This window comes from Chiloscyllium punctatum, chromosome 49, assembly GCF_047496795.1.
Source record: "Chiloscyllium punctatum isolate Juve2018m chromosome 49, sChiPun1.3, whole genome shotgun sequence".
NCBI lineage: Eukaryota > Metazoa > Chordata > Chondrichthyes > Orectolobiformes > Hemiscylliidae > Chiloscyllium > Chiloscyllium punctatum.
Window position 1 is genome coordinate 12,104,796 of NC_092787.1, and position 21,422 is coordinate 12,126,217.

Sequence of the window (21,422 nt, forward strand, 5' to 3'; positions counted from 1 at the left end):
TGAGATCCAAACAAATAGGACAAATGTGTTTCTAATTCCTTTCTTCATGATATTAATTTTTGTCTTGTCCTTCATGAATTAGAATAAGATAAGCCAAATGATTCATTCCTAAATTAGTCCATAACCAACTGTTATTTCAGACTTACCTGAAAGCATGGAGCAGAGCTGTCATTCAGGAAAACCCAATTGGTCATCAGCAAGGTTATAATATTCTGACATGGGTGTGATTATAGCAGCAGAATGAATGGTAATACAAATGCAATTTCAACTACTACCTAGTTGACAAGCAGAGTTTTGTGTGTTATGTTCAATAACTATGCTCTATGAAGCTGACGGATGGTCATTCTGCCACTGCTGCATGATGGTCAGGAACTGATCCATTTCATCCACTCATCCTTCCAGAAAGACCAGCTCAAAGAGACCTTTACTCTACAGAGATGATCTTGAAGTCTTTCTGCAGAACAATGACCTGGGTGACAAAGTGGCTTTTTAAAATTGACTACTTTCTTTTGAACTCTTTAAAATGTGTAATTGGAGCAGCTATTGCCTGCTTTTCAGAAAGATCCTGGCTGCCTCACAGAGCGCCAAAGGTATATCATAAATGTTTTTACAGTACTTTTGTGAAGTGCCTTGGATTAGTTTATATTAAAGGTGGTAGATAAGTGTAAGTTGGGCTTGTTATTTATGAGGAATTATGTAAAGTTAAGAAATAGTTATTGTTCAGAGTTCATGTCTGTGAGACTCTCTATTTTCCTGTTCTAAAACTGGAAAGTTTGATGAGAAATATAAACACAGAAACAAGGGGCAGGAGTAGGCTATTTGGTCTTTCGAAGCTGCTCGTCCATTCAATGTGATCCTGGTTGATCGCATACCTCAATGCGATAAATGAATCTGCTTTTGTATGCCGTAGATCAAAAATACCATTCAAATCTGAAGCTAGCTATTCAACTTGATCCCCTTCTCAGAACAGTCTGTCAGTTTACCCCAAATCATAGTTAAGGAGGCATTTTTAGAATTTGATGTGGATCCTTCCCAGTTACTGAATTTAAGAACAATCTCCCAAGCTCATCACTCTAGTATTCCTCCCATCCTAGCAACCTGTTCTGAGTGTTTCTGAAGACTTCAGTGTAAAGTTGTTAATTCTGTCCTTGCTGTGGGCAGTTGTGGTCAAATAACATGTAAGTTAAAAATCAGCACAACAGCATTTTAAGCCCTGTATGATCTGACATTGGAAGCGCAGAATCTGAACTACTCTTTGTGTTTCATCTTTTTCCATCTGCCAGATTGTTCCAAACATTTATCACAGTTTGTAAGTTTTCTGGCACCTGATCTAAATTTATCCTTGAGAATTTTTCAAATTCTCTTTCTGCCGTCCTACATTGTTTCAAAAACATTCAGTAATCTAGTCACAAAATAATACAACAAAGTGCTGCTGTATAATAGAAGACAAAACTGAATTGGTGCTGATTTATAGTGGAGTATGGGGACACTACAGGAGACAGTCTTACGAGGATAACTTTGAAGCTTAAATCACATCCTTAAGAAAGAGAGTACATAGCCTTTAATGTTGAAGTGTTGCTTTGTAGCTAAATCCAAGTTTCAGAAAGATGCCTCAAAAATAAAAGAGAATATGTGTTAGATTTTTACGTGAGATTGCTTCTGTTTTCAATCTTGTCATTGTCTTCAACAAAAATATGTATCAACAATTTACAGTGCAGACGTTGTGTTTCAGTGAACTGTAATAGTCTGTCTTGACCCATTAGTGTGTAACTGCGTACTTATGTATTGTCAACCTGCTTCTCAGAAGGTGAAACCTGATAACCTTAAGACAGGCACACTGTATGCATGCACCTGCAGAAGGTCAACAACTACTTCATTCCTGTAATGATGAGACCTGAGCGCTGACAAGATCCCCAACACACCTGCAATAGTAAGAAGTTATTAAAAGAACACATTCAGAACAGCAAACTTCAATGATGTTGTATTATCTGTATGGTCTTTAATAAAGACATTGTACAAAAAATGGTGGGGCATTCCATAGTAAACTAGGACAAGTATAAAGAGCATTTGAATGAATTATTCTGGCCTGTAAGTATATTATTGTCAGTCACAAAATACTAAAGGACAGTAAAATGATGTTTCTCCCATCGTCTGCTATTGTTCTGACAGTGTTATTTGTTTATTATAGGTTTTTGCCTGGTCGATCCTAATCAAATCAAATTATATTTATTGTGCTATCTTACACCTTATCAAATTCTACAAGTGCTAGCTCAGTCTTCTTGATCAGAGTAACGGCAATAAAATTCCAGCAGATTTCAACACAAGCCAATTCAATAAGTGGCAATGTATATTTTATAAGTGCAATAAAGCCAGCCATTTGGATGGACCATAAATGCTCCCATGCAGCGTGTTATTTTCTATCTTTGGGTTGGCAAGCAACACAAACAATTCTGAGTTTTTGGGAGAATCGGGTAGTGCATTCATGGAGCATTATTAAAGTCTAGCTCAAGGGATTTGGCACAATTGTTTTTCAAATTAAAATTAAACAAAAGGAGCTATTGTTAAAATGGTGTTCTAAGACAGCATGCAATGGAAGTTGCTGGTTTGATGTTTCACTGAAAGTTGTATGTGTGGTAAAAATTGTTGCATCAAAACAGATGTCCTTGTGTAACATTACCAAGTGTTCAAATCCATTGCATTATAATACAGTATGCATGCTTTTGTAAAATTGAAACGATTGAATGTTATGTAGAACATAAATGATATACATCACATAATATTAGAAAAGTGAGATAAAGACAGAAAGTACTGGAGAAACTCAGCAGTCTGGCAGCATCAGTGGACTGAGAAACAAAGTTAACCTTTTGGGTTCAGTATGACTAGACTCCAATTTCTACACTGACTGAGGCATGCTAGGGTTTTATGTTGCTGTGGTATTGAGAAGTGGGTTGTAGGTTTGCACGTTAGTCTTTATGAATGTGTAAATATCTAAGGATTGGGATGTTTGATGAGTGGTAGTTCTAGACCAAATGCAGAAACATTTAAATGTGGAGGGGGGAAATAGGGATAATCCAGGAAATCTAGACTGTTGAGTCTCACATTGGTGGATGGGGAGCTTTTGGAGACAATTCTTAAGGATAGGATTTATGCGCATTTGGAAGAGCATGGCCTAATTATGGATAGTCAGCATGGCATTGTGCAAGGCAGATCATGTCTTACTAACTTGATGGAATTTTTTGAGGAGGTGACAAAGGTGATCAATGAGGGTGGAGCAGTGAATGTTGTCTTCATGGATTTTAGTAAGGCTTTCAACAAGGTCTATTTTGGTACGCTCATCCAGAAGATTAAGATGCACAGGATCCACAGTGATTTGGCTGCGTGGGTTCAAAATTGGCTTGTTCATAGAAGGCTGAGGGCAGCAGTTGAAGGGTGTTTTTCAAGCCGCAGGTCTGTGATGAGAGGTGTTCCGCAGGGATTCGTACTGGGATCTCTGCTACTTGTGATATATAAAATGAAAATGTAAATGGTTGTGTTAGTATGTTTACAAACGACACAAAGATCGATGGAGTTGTGGATAGTGTAGAAGGTTGTCAAAGGATACAGAAGAATGCAGATCAGTTGCAGATACAGGTGGAGAAACAGCAGCTGGAGTTTTATCCAGGTAAATGGAAGGTGCTGCACTTTGGGAGATCAAATGCGAAGGAAAAGCTTATGGTTAATGGTAGGACCCTGAACAGCATTGATGTACAGAGAGATCTTGGGGTTTGAGTCCATTGCTCCTTGAAAGTGGCCACACAAGTAGCTAGGGTGGTAAAGAAAGCACAAACATACTTACCTTTCTTAGTCAGGGAATTGAGCACACAGTCAGGAATGTCATATTGCAGCTTTATAAGACTTTGGTTAGGCCACACATAGAGTATTGAATACAGTTCTAGTTGCCACATTACAGGAAGGATGTGGAGGCTTTGGAGTGGGTGCAGAAAGGTTTACTAGGAAGGATATGAGCTATAAGGAGAGGCTTGAAAAACTCGGGTTGTTTTCTCTGAAGCGGCAGAGGCTGAGGGAGACTTGATAGAAGTCTATAAAATTATGAGATGCATAGGTAGGGTTGATGGTCAGAATCTTTTTCCCAGAGTTGAAATGTCTAATACGAGGGGGCATGCATTAAAGGTGAAAGGGGGAAAGTACAAAGGAGATGTGAGGGACAAGTCTTTTTGCACGGAGAGGGGTAGGAGTCTGGAACACGCTGTCAGGGGTGGTAGTGGAGGTGGATGTGACAGGGGTGTTCAAAGGACTTTTATATAAGCACATGAATACACAAGGAATGGAAGGATATGGACCAAGGACAGGCAGAGGGTTAGGTTAATTTGGTATCATGTTCAGCACATCATCTTGAGCGGAAGGGCCCATTCGATTTCTGCACTGTTCTATGTTCTATACTCTAAACAATTGAAGTGAGACGACAAAATCTTAAACCTGTTGATTGTTTGTTAGGATAAGAATAAAAGAATTCAGTTACTAAAGAGCTTTATCTTCTGGATCTTATTCTCTGGTCAGAATTTTAAGGGAAAAGAATGAATGCTGCTGTGTAAAGATCTAGCCAGTCCATTTTTTTCCCCTTCTTTCTGTTGTCACATAGAATTTACAGCACAGAAACAGACTACTCAGTCAAACCAACACTAATGCTTCTATTGCATACCAGCCTCCTCACATCTTCCCCCAATCCACCCTATCACCTTATCCTTCACTTTCTTCCTTTCAGTCTGGCTTCTTCTTTCATTAATTTTTCTGAGTGAGTGGAAGATTTTTTTTTTAACCTTTCCACCCCTCAGATCTATTGTTTCTTTCTCTGGTCCTCAAGGAGCTGTGTGATAGCAACAAAGAGGAACAGTACTGGAAACAAATGCAACGATGGGCCAGAAAAGACCTGCCTAGTTCCTTTAACATGGTTAAAAATTCAAGGAGCTACAAAATGGGATCGTATCTGGATTGGAGCATGGTCAGAGAATCACAAAGTGACTATAACACAGAAGGAGGCCATTCAGACCATTTTGCCTTTGCAAGGATAATGTAGCCAGAACCAGTCAGTTTCGCCAGTTAATATTTTGTCTTCAGATAATTTTTTTTTTAAGTCATGAATTGAATGTCCCCAAAACACTCTCAGGCACTGCATAAAGATGATTTTTTTTTCCCTCATATCGCCTTCGGTTTGTTTACAAATTATTTTAAGTTGGTTTCTTCTGATACTTTTTTTATATTCACAGAATGTGAGCCTCACTGACTGGGCTAGCATTTATTGCCCTTCCCTCATTGTTAAGAGTCTGCTGTGGTTCTGGAGTCACATGTAGACCATACCATTTGATGGCAGATTTCCCTCCCGAAAGAACATTACTAAACCAGATGGGTTTAGCCTCTCCTACAATAGGGTGCAGAAGAGGTTTACCAGGAAGGATATGAGCTATAAGGAGAGGCTTGAAAAACTCGGGTTGTTTTCTCTGAAGCGGCAGAGGCTGAGGGAGACTTGATAGAAGTCTATAAAATTATGAGATGCATAGGTAGGGTTGATGGTCAGAATCTTTTTCCCAGAGTTGAAATGTCTAATACGAGGGGGCATGCATTAAACGTGAAAGTGGGAAAGTATAAAGGAGATGTGAGGGACAAGTTTTTTTACATGGAGAGGGGTAGGAGTCTGGAACACGCTGTCGGGGTGGTAGTGGAGGTGGATGTGACAGGGGTGTTCAAAGGACTTTTATATAAGCACATGAATACACAAGGAATGGAGGGATATGGACCAGTCTCCATCTACTCCATGCAGGCCCCTCTATCAAATCTCTCCTCTCTTTTATAAGGTATCAGTTGCAAATTGACTCTGCAAGGTGGTCCTTGAGTAGATGTTAGTTTCTATATATGCATATAGCAATGAGCTGACTTGTACACCCTTCTACTCCTTGACACTGCAACCTATTCATGCCCTACTCCTCCTCCCTTAACCCCCTCCCTTACCCCTCACCCCCATCCATTAGCACTCCTCCCTCACCCATCCATCTACCCCTCACTCCTCACCCCATCCCCTCCTCAACCCCACCCTCTACCCCCTTCACCCTCACTCCCTAACCCTCTCCTCCTCATCCAATCCTCTATTGTCATCACCACTTTATCCCACTTCTTCACCCCACCTCAACCCCTACACCTCCCCTCCTCACCTCTACCCCCACCCCTCACCCCACCCTCTCTGCTCCCCTCAGCCCCACCCCCTACACCTCCCCTCCTCACCTCTACCCCCACCCCTCACCCCACCCTCTCTGCTCCCCTCAGCCCCACCCCCTACACCTCCCCTCCTCACCTCTACCCCCACCCCTCACCCCACCCTCTCTGCTCCCCTCAACCCCACCCCCTACACCTCCCCCCTCACGCCACCTCTCTTTGCCTCACTCTTCACCCATCCATTTTCCCCTGCCCTCCTTCAACCCCACCCCATCCTCATCTCAGCCCCTACCTTCACCACTACCCCTACCCCACTCCTTCTCCCATCCCCACCCCCTAGACATCCCCTTCGCACAGCACACACCCAAACACACTACACCTCCCCTCCCCACCCACACCACCAACCCCTCCCATCTTCTCACCTATCCTCTACACCTCCCCTCCTCACCCTCACCTCCAACCCATCCCCTCCTCACCCCCTCCCCTCATCTCTGCTCCTCAACCCCAGCCTTTATCCCTTCCCTCCTCACACACATCACCTACCCTTCCCATCCTCTCTCCTTCCCCTACGCCTCACCCCTCAACCCCATCCCTACCTGTCACATCCACACCCCCATCCCCTACCCCCTCATCCTCACCACCCACCTCCCCAATCCTCCTACTCACCCCTACCCCATACCTCCCCTCATCACCTTGAACCCAGAGCAGATGTTGATAACTTTTGAGTAACCCCAGAATTCAGTCTCATGACCCTGCGCTGATGTTGCCAGGTTATTGGATCACATCCTCAATAAAATGTGAATGTAATTTTATTTTATCCATTAAATATTTAGACAGGGAGCAATCCACTGTCTATGGACACCACATGTACATTTCAGAAACAGGAAACATGACAGACAATGATGAGACGGCTACTACAAGGTTCTACTCTGTCTATGAAACAAATTTGTCTCGGAATATGTTGGAGAAAGCTGTAATTGTAAGTGCCAATAAAAAATAAGTTTGATCCACGTTCAAATGAAATTTCAGCATCTACAATAAGCAGTACCTTGCTCCACACCTGGAATGTTTTTGTTTAATTTTCACTGACAATTGTGTAGCCCTTGGTCAATAGCCACCTGTCAATCTAGTCACATGCTCCAAATTTCCCACAGGGAGTCTTACAGCAAGGAAAACAAGCTTGGATTTTGTCAGTGTCAGAATAATGTGGCATTGAGAGGGTTAAGCTTTAGTCATTTGCTGCTTCTGTAAAATGCAGACCCACTTCCATGCCTGTTTTTATTGCCTTCATCTCACTACATTACGTAAAGTTGCACATTATAAGTGATTGGTATCAAACGTGGGGTTAGAAGTGACTGGCCATCTTTTCTTATGCAATCCAGCAAAATCGCATGGCCTCAGAAGAGACATTTGACCAATTACACAGCCCCGTATTATAGGTTGTAATATCTTTTAATGGGATAATAGTGGGATAATAGTGAATCATGCTGCAACTTACAGCACAGCCAGACCGTCTCTTGCAAACAAACTAAACATCACATTTTTATTTCAAGCACAAATTCAGGCTCAACACATAAACTCAAATTTGCTCATTTTTGGTTTCCTGTCTTTTTAAAATACCTCTGCAAACATACTGTTTAATTTTTAGCTTGATATAAATTTCCCAACTATGTATGAAATTCTTAACTACTTATACGATCAGCTTATTTACAATTGAAATATCTGAGAAGACGAAATATTTTTCTGAACATTTCAATAGATAAGGTAACTAGTGAATGTGCATTAGTTTTACCAGACCGTAGTGTTGCTCTCTCATAACAGACAGCCAATTGTGGTGATTTAATCTGAGGGTCACCACACCTCAGGCAAGGGAAGAGGTTGAAAAGGAGAGTCCTTCATGGTAACCTCAGCCAATGTGGAAATTGAACCTAACAGACCAAAGCCCACATTTAGCACCATTACTGAATGCGACTTAATATTATTCTAAAGAGTAATTTTTTATCTAGACAGCTCAGAATATTTTAGTTCTAGCAAAAAATGAACATGGAATAGAGCTGTACAGCATGGAAATGGACTATTTGATCCAACTCGTCTGTACCAACCAGATATCCTGAATTAAGCCAGTCCCACTTGCCGGTGTTTGGTTCTTATCCCTTTAAACCTTTCCTATTCATATACCCATCCAGATGCCTCTTAAGTGTCTCCATCACTTCCGCTGGTAGCTCATTCCACAAACCCACGTCTGTGTGAAAAGGTTTCCCCTTAGGTCCATTTTAAATCTTTCCCCTCTTATCTTAAACCTACACCCTCTAGTTTTGGAATCCCCTACCTTGGGGTAAAGACCTTGACTATTTACCATATCCATGCCCCTCATGTAATGTTAGAAGGATTAACCATAAAACCAATGAAGACCACCCAGAGAAGTCAAATTCCATTTTTATTCATTGCAGGCAACTTTTACCCAGTCAAAAAAATAAAACTATCATTTTGGTAATTAAAATATCTTTTAAATTATTTGGTGTGGGTGTGAGGGTATTTCAGATCCTTGGTGGTCGGTCTACAGGTGAATCTACAAATACACAGGGATTCTTACAGCGGAGAAGGTAAATGGTGAAGTTGTATGATCTTTGTTGTAGCAGCATAGGGTCTCTGGTTTTATTGGTGTACAGGTGAATGTGCCATAGATAGTTCCAGAGATATAAGGGTAAATAACCCAGTGCACTGGCTCTTGGTGCCCAACAGCTAGTTGCCCACATCCTCCCATACCTTAAGTTTAAAGGATTGGAACTGGACAATTGTAGTTCTGATAATAGTTCTGAAGAAGGATCACTGCACCCAAACGTTAACTTTGATTTCTCTCCACAGGTGCTGCCAGACCTGCTGAGATTTTCCAGCAATTTCTGTTTTTCTGTCATATTTCCAGCATCTGCTGTTCTTTCAGACTTTTAAAAAAAAATTCCTAATTTGTTCCTCTTATTCCCCACACTCACTCCCCAGGCATGTACAAGGAAACTGGCACCTCAGAATCCGTAGCCCACAGAGGTGTGGAGCAAGTGTTTTCTGTGATTAGTGGGAGGGCAGTCAAAGAAGCTCAAATGCTCATTACTATGATACCAGTGACACTTGATACAAATCAAGATTGACGTTCCAGTACAGTGCTGAGGGAGTGCTGCAGATGCCATTTTCTGGATGTGTTGTTAATGTGTTCTGGATGTGGGGCACTGACAGCCTTCCTGAGCATGTACAACATCATTTTTAAAAGGAGAGTGATGTTATCCCCACTGACCTAGGCAATACTTATACCTCAATAAACATCACATAAAAAAAGTAATGTCAGTATTAAATTGCTGTTTGTAGGAGCAAAATTGGCTGCTGCAGTGTTATATTATTCTATAATGGGATGTGGTTGTTACTGGTAAGGCCAGTATTTGTTGCTCATCCCTAATTGCCCCAGGATTGTGTGGTAGTGAGCTGTTATTTAGAACTACTTCAGTCTTTCAGTGTAGGGACAACACAGTGCTCTTCAGAAAGTGGTTCTAGGATTTTGACACAGTAACAATGAAGGAATGGTGATACAGTTCCAAATCAAGTTATGTAACCTGAAGGGAACTCAGGTGCTGGTGCTCCCCTGAATCTGCTGCTCGTTTCCTTTTTAGGTGGTCGAGGTAATGGGTTTGGAAGATGATGTTGCAAGAAGCTTGGTGACTTGCTGCACCTCGTATATCAAAACATAAGAGCTGGAGTAGGCTAGTCAGCCCCTCAATGCTGCTCTGTTATTCTGCAGTCATGGATGGTCTTCTACCTCAATGCCATTATATATATCACATATACAGTTTTCTACATTAGAACCATGCTACAAAAGTATTTCATTGGCATCCGGAGGGAGTGACAATGACATTATAAAAGCAAATCTATTTTCATTTTCATTACTGCAGCATTTATAGTCAAATTCAAAAAATGATAGAAATTCTTGCCTGTGTACCAACATAGACAATATTAATAATCTCCATCGGCTATTATCATAAACTACGAACATATTTGTCAGCCATATTATGACAATACCGTTCATGGATCAAGGAAAAAAAATAAAGATTACAATTACAACTTCTGCAAATGCAGACTCACCCAGAAATACACCAGAAAATAAGGTTAGGAAAAATATCCTGTTGTCAGAGCTATCTTTTGGAAGCATGGCCCTGCTTTGCTCAATTAAAAAATGTCTTTCTTTTATTGAAAAGCTTATAAAACATGCATGAAAAAGTGCAGACATCAAATTGTTATTAGTGTTCAATGAAGAGGAAATAGAGAAGAGAACTGTACTGAAGGCTTGGTGTAGCTTATGTTGGCTGAGAGATCAAAATCATATCAGCAGTCCAGAGATTCCTGCATTTCACTCGAGCTATTTTTAAACTATACTTCCTCTCCTTCCTGATTCAATCCAGAAAAATACTTTGCTTTTTAAGATCCAGCTACATTCTGAGTATGGTTGAACACTGTGAGAATGGAATTAGCCCTCTTAGAATAATCAGGTGTTCAACTTCTTTAAAGTTTTCATTTTGATTTGTGTCTTTGTTTGCCTCTATGAGACTTGTACTAACAAAGCAACACGAAAGCAGCTCGAATATTGTAACATGTCCCAAGATTCCTCTCAGTTGTGTAGTTAAACAAAGTTTGACCCCAAACTGGAGAAGAAAACACTACGGTAGGTAAACAAAACCTCAGTGAAAAGGTAGGTTTTAGGGAGTATCTGAAAAGAGGAAAAGGGAATAGAGAGAAAAATAGGTTCAAAGATGAAATTCAGTCTCAGCCAGTGATGGTCAGTCCGCCATTGATGGAGTAATTCAAATTGTGATTGTTTGAGAATGCCGAATTAGAGGGATGCAGTTATCTTGGGAACTTAAGGGCTGGTGAATATAACAGAGAGGGTCAACGTCAATGCAAATTTGTAAACAAAGATGAAAATTTAAAAGCTGAGTATCAGTATAAGTTAACAAATACTAGCTGGATGGACATGGTGTGAGTTTGAACCCCAGCAGAAGGGCTTTGGATTACTTCCTGTTGTCAGAAGACAGAAGGTGGAATGACTGGCCACAAGTGCATTGGAAGAGTTAGGTTTTGAGATGGCAAAGGCATGAAAGGGTGCTTCAGCAGATGACAAGCTGAAGCAGGGGTGGAATTGGGTTACCTATCATGTGCGGAATGTGGTCAGAAGCTCATTTCAGGGTCAAAAATGATACTAGACAGATACAGCCTCAGACAGTCGACAGGGAGGGGGATGGAATCAGTGGCTAGGTGACAGTCAGAAACAGGGACAGAAGACAGTGATTTCAGCTTTCCTGATATTCAGTTGGAGGAAATTTCTGCTCCACCAGTGCTGGATGTCGGACAGACAATTTGACAATTTAGAGAAAGTAGAAGCATTGAGACAAGAGATGATAAGGTGGGGCTGGATGTCCAACTACATCACAATTTGGAGATACTCTTAAGGAACGATAGTTTAGCACAATTACGTGGAATGTCATTTTCATATGAGCTATTGTCATAACAGCAGTTGTGGAAACCCTAATTTGGTGGCAATTAACAGTAAAGGTCCAGGCAAGAAAGACTCAGATTTGAAAGGCAACAGAATGTTCAAGTACTTTGAAGAGGAAAGAGACACTGGAGATGGGGACATTAGTTTAGTCCAGATTAAAGGGTGATGAGGAGATACTGGGCAGAAAACTTAGATGACTGAAAACTTTCCTGTTAGATACAAAACGATCTCATGAATAATCTATTTGAGAGGATCTAGCCAAATTAGGATTTCTCCTTGTATGCTCATGTGCAATAAACATCACTCATTTTCAACAAGACCTACAACTCTCGAGGTATTTTTGTGTATCAGGGCAAAATCTCACCCCTTTATGGGGAGGCAATGGCCGAGTGGTATTATCACTTGTCTGTTAATCCAGAGACCCAGGCAATGTCCTGGAAATCCAGGTTTGAATCCCACCATGGCAGATGATGGAATATGAATTCAATAAAAAGAGTCTAATGAAGACCATGAATCCATTGCAGATTGTTGGAATTGTTGAATATTTGGTTCACTAATGTCCTGTAGGGAAGGAAACTGACACCCTTACCTAGTCAGGCCTATATGTGACTCCAGACCCACAACAACAGACTCTCAACTGCCTTCTGGGCAAAATCTGAAAATCGAGGCGTTGCTTAACTAGGAGCCAATGGAGGTTAGTACGCACAGGGGTGACAGGTGGTTGGGACTAGACGTGAGGTCTAGGTATGAGCAGGAGAGTTTGAGGTTAGTTTAAATTTAATAAATGAGGAAAGTATGAGGTTCACTGGCTCTGCATCATGTTCAAATCTCGAGATAATAAAGTGGGGGCTCTTGTGGTGCAGTGGTAGTGTCACTATTTCTGGCCCGGGAGGCCTGGGTTCAAGCCCCATCTGTTCCAGAGGTGTGTCACAACACGTCTGAACTAGTTCATTAAAATATCTAGAGATAGCAACGGCATGAAAGAGGGTTCAGTAGCAGATGAGCTGAGGCAGGGTAAAAACATGAGATATTATTCAGTGAATGGAGGCAGTGATGGTGCAGACAAGTTTCCCTCCCAATTTATTTGGTTAAAAACACCAAGTCCACACCCTGTACCCACTCAGTAACACATTAACTGATTTTTTTTTTTAAAAATTACCTAATTTTAACTGTTATTGGGCTTTTGGGCACAAGATCGAGTCTCATTGCCTGAGGAATATGAATCGAGAAACTGGCAAGATTTCTCAATCCTGATCATTACGATGAAGGTATACGCGAAGTGCTGAACTGGAACATTTTCTGAGATACTCCCTCTGAACATTGTGTGAGATTGTCTAACATTGTCTGAGATACTCCCTCTGACCATTGTCGGAGATTGTTTGAGATTGTCTAACATTGTCTGAGCTACTCCCTCCAAACCAAAATACCAGCTAATGCTCACTTGGCAAGTGTACATAAATAATATATAGACAGATTATAGATGGGTCTAAGTGCTTGGCAATATGTAATGAAAGATGGTAATTGCATATTTGCCCAAATTCACTTGAATCCACGTGATTAGAATAGGGATAATTGTAAATAATTCAATTTAGATGAATGTGATTTTTTTAAATTATGTAAGATGGTGGTAGAAGACATTATGATTTCATGTGTGCATACTTGATTGCTTATTGTAATCCACTTTGAAGAGTAGAAATAAGGGCTGCAATGCTGCAGTTACTGATGTGGGACTGGCATTAACCAGTGGACTTCTTTAATATACTGCAGTGCAACCTCAGTCCCATGAGCACTTTATGTCAACACAAAGTGAGCTTGAGAAACCATTGAAATGGCTACAGAACGTTAAAAACCAAGTATTTAGGAGATCAATGGACTGCATAGGCACTTTGAAAATGTTGGTCCACATCAGATCAAATTTATCCTGCATGTTGGTATAAACCAATTCCATTCCAAAGGTGTCTTCCAGTTGTGTGCTCAGATATCCAATAAGTTAGACCTCTACATTCTGCACCAATATAGGGCAATATGTACTCATCAATTAATATGTAACAGTGTGGCTGCACTGTTAAGAAAATTAGAAGTGCCTTTTCTTCTTAGTGAACTGTGGTCAACAGCAATCACACATCTCTTCCACATTCAACTTCTTAAAGACCCCTGGCAATTTAATTTTGACAAAGTGGTGGGTTATGAGGCAAAAACAAATTGGCATTAAAAAAACCTTTAAAAAAGTACATTTATTGTTAATATGCCAATATAATAGACTGACATCAGACAATAACCTGGCAAAATGAATTTGAGTACTGGATTCTATGCCCTACTAACCAGACTAAATATACTCCCTACCCCCACCACCCTTGAACATCACAAGCCTTCCCTAAGTGGCCCCATTATCTCAGTTGGAAGGAATTTTTTAGTCAAGTGAGCAGGACAACAGGTAACAAAGACTACTTTCAGAAAAGATTACAACTTAAACAGGAAACTCTTTGATTAGAAAAATTGTTTGAAATTTTATCATTACCTTGATCATCTCTCTGAGGTCAAGAAAACCATTTCTAATCATGATGCCCCCGCCTTTTTAAGTGAAATTACTGCCTTGGATAGAAGTTGTTTAACATCGTGACCTGTCAGTAACATGTGCATTGACAAAGCGCTTGTGCCCTTTCTTCAGTACCCACCTGCTTTGAAATTATCTCAGGGACACAACGGAGCTCCAAGTGCTGCTGTCAGGCCTGACAGCACACTCAGGTACTTTGGCTTTCAATACTTGCAGCATCGCTTGTAGGTTGCTTTGAAAGCTACCTGAGCAAGACTGAAAAAGGCTAAAGAATTTTTGCCTAATTATTTGAATTTTCACCTGATTCGGTACCTCTTTTCCAGCAGCAACAGCTTGTTGTAGCGCCAGTAATGTAGTCGAACACCCCAGAGCATGAAATTGGGAATACTAGGGGATACATAATGCAGAGATGAGGCAAAGTTTCTTCTCTCAGAGGGTTGTGAATCTGTGGAATTCTTTCCCACAGAAGGCTGGGTTATTAAGGATATTCAAGGCTGAGAAAGATTTTTTAAATCAGTATTAGAATCAAGGATTACAAGGAAAAGGCAGGAAGGCGGAGTTGAGGATTATCAGATTAGCCATGATCTCATTTGATAGCAGTGCAGACTCGATGGGCTGAATGGCCTATTTCTGTTCCTAAGACCCATGGTCTTGTAATCGACCACACAACTGATGCCGAATCAAGATAGTTTTGGAGATAGGTGGAGATTAGGTGCTCTGGGAGAGTATTTCAGAGCTAAGGACCTAGGCAGCTGCCAGTGGCAGGGTAAGGGAAGTGGGGGCGAGCAGGGGCAGAGGTGGGAGGACAACAGATCAAAGTGGTAACACAAAGTTTGCAGAGTCATGGGCCTTGAGCCATTCACAGGGGGGCAAACCATTTAGAATGATTAGAGGCAGAAATGAGGAGTTTTAAATCCAGCCATTTGAGGAAGCATCTGGAAGTCTTTCCCAATAAGAGGTTTCAGGCGTGACCAAGTGCATCTTACAAACTGTTAAGTGGGTCAGGGTTCAAATCTGCAGCCATACATGGGGAGCACCTTGGCACCAGGACACTGAGTTAGCCTACCAATGGCTTCTGACTGCATTAATGTTATTCTTCCACCCCAAAACCTTTAAGTCTATCAGGGGGATGGCATTTTTACTTTCCAATTTATAACACAATGGAACATCCACAGTCCATAACCTGCTGGGTAATGAAAAATAACAAAACAAAACCTGTGTGTCACTTTGAGGGATATCAAATGATTACTGTCAGCTTTCATTCATCACTTTGAATTTGGCACAACGGTTTCGTTCTTCTGACATGAAATTTTCAAAGCACAGTGAAGCAGCAAAATGAATTTTAATAATGGTTTCGATCCACAATCTTAGATATAAAAAGAATTAGGATGAAACATAAATTTTCAGCCAGAATCTGCAGAAAAACCTCAGAAATCAATATTGTACCTCAAACTCCATTTATATTGCAAGTGCCAATGTTTCGTAGCCCTGATAAATGGTGGTCCTATGATTTGTAGTTTATGAAGTTAATCTAACAGTGATTTTTTTTCTTCACATTTCTCTGTTTCTTATCTTCTATTTGCCAATATGGAAAAATGAAATGTTTTACCGAATAAATGATGTTATTTGAGAAAGTGTCAGCAGTTCTTCAAGAGAGAATGAAACAGGCAAATTCACTCATACACACTCACTCATATACACACACACACACACACACACACACACACACCTTCATTTTCCCACCTGGAGATGCTGAACCCAAATGTCACACACAGCTACTGCCCAAGTTGAGATAGCTCAACATCAATAAGTGATTAATCACCCTGGAGACATTTAACTACCTTAAAGATGCTACATAAATGCAAGTTGTTGTGATTGGGACCTCGGCTAATATACGTTAACTAAATGCACAGCTCAGGCACATTTGCCACTTTCCCTGCATTTGATGCTAATGAAATTTTGAACCTAAAAGATGTCCTCTTTATTGAATGCAAAGATCTACAGTGGAATAAACCTCCACAGTCTCAGATTATTCCTAATGATCACTTATTTTCCAGAACTGCCCAACATTGGAAACTTTACCTTGTAAAAATGATAAGACCAATGAAGTGCATAAACAGATTGTTAAACAGATGACAATAGGAGGTGCTATTCTGAGACTGAGCTTCAGGCAAGTACACAAAGCTGTGGAAAAATACAATTAACAAAGATACTGCCCATTTTCTAGGGATGGTTTTGACTTAATTAATATGACGTATCTTGGGGAAGAAGGTGGTATTACAGTCCCAGTGAAGAAGGCATTTTCACTCCTGAGAGCTAGTCTAGGTAGTATCAATAGGTAGAATATTTGCAGGATTCCATCAAAGAGGTGGATGTTCAGTAGGTCACAAGACAATTTGTTATCAATCTCTTTATCAGGGTATCAGTTTTCTGGTGTGTTTAAAAGTGGTGCAGGCTTGGAAGTCTTCCAGCGTTGCAGTCTGAGGTTTAAAAGACCTATATGCCAAGGCCATTCTTGCTGCTTCCTACTGTGTCATTTGCAGATTGATCAGTTGCCCCCTGGTGTACTAAGATTTGTTAGTTGTGATCTTAGTTGGATGGCAATTGACTGTGGTCTATTTCAGTGGGGCAGTCTGAAAAGATCATTTCCTGTCCACCGATTTGTTTGGGAGAAAATGAGGACTGCAGATGCTGGAGTACCAGAGTTGAAAAATGTCGTGCTGGAAAAACACAGCAGGCCAGGCAGCATCCAAGGAGCAGGAGAATTGACATTTTGCTCATTCCTGAAGAAGGGCTTATGCCTGAAACGGCGATTCTCCTGCTCCTCGGATGCTGCCTGGCCTGCTGTGTTTTTCCAGCACCACATTTTTCAATTCTGGTCCCCAGCATCTGCAGTCCTCACTTTCTCCAGGTTAGGTGAATTGGTCATGCTAAATTGCCCATAGTGTTCAGGGATGTGTAGGTTAGGTGTATAAGTCAAGGGTGAATATAGGATAATAGGGTAGGGGAATGGGTCTGGGTGGGTTACTCTTTGGAAGGTCAGAGTGGACTTGTTGGGCCGAAGACCCTGTTTCCACACTGTAGGGATTCTCTTTTTAAAAAATGCCATTGATTCTTCTGCCTTGGTTATACTGACATCTGTAATTGCCTTAAATCCATGCCTTCTGTTCCTTGACCCTCCCACTAATGGGAATAATTTCTCCCAATAGTACTATGCCCATACTCATTCATGATGTTGACTACCTCTGTCAAATATCATTCTCAACCTTTTTTCTCCAAAGAAATGTTAAGCTACTGTAAAAAGCTATCAAGCACCCTATTCTTTTCAGTTATAAAAACATATGAAATAGGAGCTGAAGTAGACCATTCAGGCCTACAAAAAGACCTTGACTGAAACAAACACAGAGAATGTTGGAGAAATGCAACAGAACAGTTCCGAAGAAGAGTTATTCTGGACCTGAAAAGTTAACTGTGTTTCTCTCTCTTCACAGAGGATGCTGATCAAAGCACTAGAGAATCCCTACAGTGCAGAAGCAGGTCATTTATTCCAGCAACTCCACACCGACCCTCCAAAGAGCATCCCACCCAGACCTAGCCTCCTACCTTATCCCTGTAATCCTACATTTCCCATGGCTAACCCACTTAACCTCCACATGCCTGGGCACCATGGGGTAATTTAGGATGATAATCACCTGATGGAGGAGCAACGCTCTGAAAGCTAGTGCTTCCAATTAAACCTGTTGGACTATAACCTGGTGTTGTGTGATTTTTAACTTTAAAAAATCAGTTCGGTAATCAGGTTAGTATTGATATCAAAGTCTATCCTCCAATTTCTCTTAAATTAACAATGCTACATTTGGAATCACCATACACAAACATAAAATGCACCTGATTATTATCAATGGACTATTTCCAATTATGTACAAACCAGTTAGTTATCTCAAATTACTCTTTTGTTTGCCGAACAGCTATGTACAAATACAGACATGTTTTTCTCTTGTGCTGTATCAAACTGTACAACATACTGTTCTGACGAATGGTCACTGGACTCAAAACATTAACTCTGCTTTCTTGTCACAAATGCTACAGACCTGTTGAGTTTCTTCAATAACGTTTTTGTTGCTCAATGTACTGGGTGTTTCAAAACCTAGCTTTCACTGCCATCTGCTGGCTCTAGCAAGAAGTATTGAACAACCTCAAACTTCAACCAATCAATAAAAATAGGAATATCCAATTATAAAGAAAAGATTGTTTAACACTATGCTTAACAATATTGTATATGTTTGTAATATGATTGATGTAATGCATTTTTAAATGTATTGATGTGATTATAATTCAGTGAGGCCTAAACAAAAAGTAAATTTGTAAAAGCCAGAGATTTAGACAAATTAAGACAAAATTGGAGTTTTGGCTCCAGTCACTCTATTTTGGTAGTGTACATTGACAATAGCATTATCAAATTTATAACAAGAATTTGAGGTTGGTAAAATCCATACTCTTTTTACAACTGGATAATTAGTCAGCCTGCTGTATTTTGCAAATCACCTTCAAACCTTGCCCTCCAAGCGTATCCTTTACTCACTCAGTACAATCCAACCATCCCCTCAAATTCAAACAAAGCAGAGCTGTCAGTCTGTTATAGAATTGGCATTCCAAACGTCAGAAATAATCTGGGAATGAAGGGCTTGACATATGAGGAGTGGTTGAGGTCTCTGGGTCTGTACTCGAGGGTGTTTAGAAGGATGAGGGGTATCTGATTAAAACTTACAGGATATAGAAAGGCCTGGATAGAGTGGACATGGAGAAGATGCTTCCACTAGGAGAGACTAGGACTCCAGTGCAGTCTCAGAGTGAACGGACCACCCTTTACATGAGGAGGAAATAAAAGCTTCTCACTCTATTTTTGTATTCTTACTCTAAACTATACGTCACAATAAAATCAAAATGAAATTTCTTCAGCCAGAGGCTGGTGACTCTATGGAACTCATTGCCGCAGAAAGGCTAAGGAGACCAAATTATTGAGTGTACTTAAGACAGAGATGAATAGGTCCTTAATTGGTAAATGGATCAAGGGTTACGGGGAGAAGGTAGGAAATTGGGTTTGAGAAACGTATCGGCCATGATCAAATGGTTGAGCATACCTGATGGGCTGAATGGCCTAATTCTGCTCCTATATCTTGTGGCCTAATCATGATGCATAGATTGTAATTTTCTGTTTGAATACCAAAGGTCCATAATTAGATGGATTCTGTGGCAACAGGAACAAGTACAATTATAATCTCCATGGAATGTAGAAGTTTAAAATATGCACGATTTAATTCGTGGAAAGTAATCAGTCTGTTTACTGTATCTGTAAATGTGGCTGCATTTAGGGTTACAGAAATATGTCTGATTTATTTCTGTTTACCCTCCTTCGCTTTGAGAAGGTATATCACTTCAATTCACCATCTCCCTCAGGTAACCTGTCTCTGATCAGATGTGGGAAATCCATGGTCTATGTCCTATAAACTTCAGGTTTATGTTATACTATGTACATAAAGCCTCAAGTTATATTGGGAGATCATTGTAACATTAACTTTGGAAAAAAGCATAGATGCAGTAGGCCAACTCAGGGAAAAAGAATTACCGCTTGTTTTACAGTTCAGAAATTACAGTCTTAGATGTGTCCTATTAGCTTTGCTACATATTGCTGAAAGAAACATGTTGGGCTGAATTTTGTAGTAAGTGGTGAACAAATAGTACAAGCCATTCATTACACTTTAACTTACTCACATGTTCCTGTGGGGATCATATCCTGGAATTTGCTGAGTTTAGAAAGCTATTCTGGTGTATTGCCCTCCACAATCATTCCAGAACATGGGTGAACAGGAAAACAAGTCTGTATCTCCTGAACCAAACAGATTGAAGAATCCTCTTTAAACCTTGCAGAAAGTGTTGGCTCAAATCATTAATTCAATATCACATCAGGTACACAAAGTGATATATTGAAATGGAAAAAAATATAGGATTAAGAGACATTTTTTCACTGGAGCAAAGGAGGTTGAGGGGTGACCTCATAGAGGTTTAGGAAATCATGAGGAGCAGAGATAAGGTGAATAGCAAAGGTCATTTTTCTGGGGTGAAGGAGTACAAAACTGGGCGACATTTTTAAGGTGAGAGGAGAAAGATTTTAAAATGATGAGGGGCAACTTTTTTACACAGAGAGTGGTTCATATGTTGAATGAGCTGCCAGAGGAAGTGGTGGATGTGGGTACCATTACAACATTTAAAAGAAATTTGGATAAGTACGTGAATAAAAAAGATTTGGAGGGATATGGGCCAAACATAGGCAAGTGGGACTAGTTTGGTTTGGGAACATGTTTGGCATGGACACGTTGGATTGAAGGGTCTGTTTCCAGGAGAGGGAGATTTTTCTAAAGAAATATTTATATTTTGTGTTTTATGAAACTTTCAACAATAATTAAAATCTGAAGGAATGAAGCTCTACACTTGTACAAAGCTGGAGTGTGTGTATTGCATTAATGTCACACTGGTAAAAAATTTACACGAGCAGGTTTGGAGCAGCTCTCCAGTGAGCTCAGTGGCTATCTACCTCATAGGTGCACAATTTTATGCCATGCCATGTGTTTTGATATTAAATCTGTTGGTGAGATACTGCTATAGCAAAGCTTCTGTGTAACTGAGACAGCCGATTCCTAATCCCTGCATTTACTTGTGCATGTTAATAAAATCGTCTAATTTACTTTTCAATAGATGTTATTATTTTTATCATTATTTTTAACATATAATGAGGCCATTGATCAGTTAAAACCTGCACTTGGATAAATGCAAACATGTAACTGCCACATACACCTGACACTATGTTGCAAAGAAATGGAACTTGCTACCATAAGTAAAAGCATGAATTTTTAAAAATTCATTCCTGGGACATGGATCTCACTGGGCAGGCAACATTTCCTGCCCATCCCTAATTGCCCAGAGGGCAGTTAAGAGTCAACTGCATTGTGTGGGTCTGGAGTCATATGTAGGCCAGACAAAGTACCAGATGGGTTTTTCCTGACAATCGAGTCACAGTCATCATTAGACTCCGAGTTCCAGAATTTTTTTTATTAGTTTCAAATTCCACCATCT

The 21,422-nt window shown here is 40.4% G+C and overlaps 1 protein-coding gene across 3 annotated transcripts in view; it reads right to left on the reverse strand.

Moving 5' to 3' along the window:
* The window catches only part of LOC140469387 (uncharacterized), a 198,995-nt gene that overhangs the window by 167,759 nt on the left and 9,814 nt on the right, over nucleotides 1-21,422 (reverse strand). The window contains exon 3 of one of the 3 annotated variants that reach the window (XR_011956086.1): nucleotides 19,454-20,178. The exons of the other annotated variants lie outside the window; for them this stretch is intronic. The gene's annotated coding sequence lies outside the window, so the exon portion shown is untranslated. Of the gene's footprint in view, nucleotides 1-19,453; nucleotides 20,179-21,422 lie in introns of those variants that run through there. 3 annotated transcript variants of the gene reach the window in all.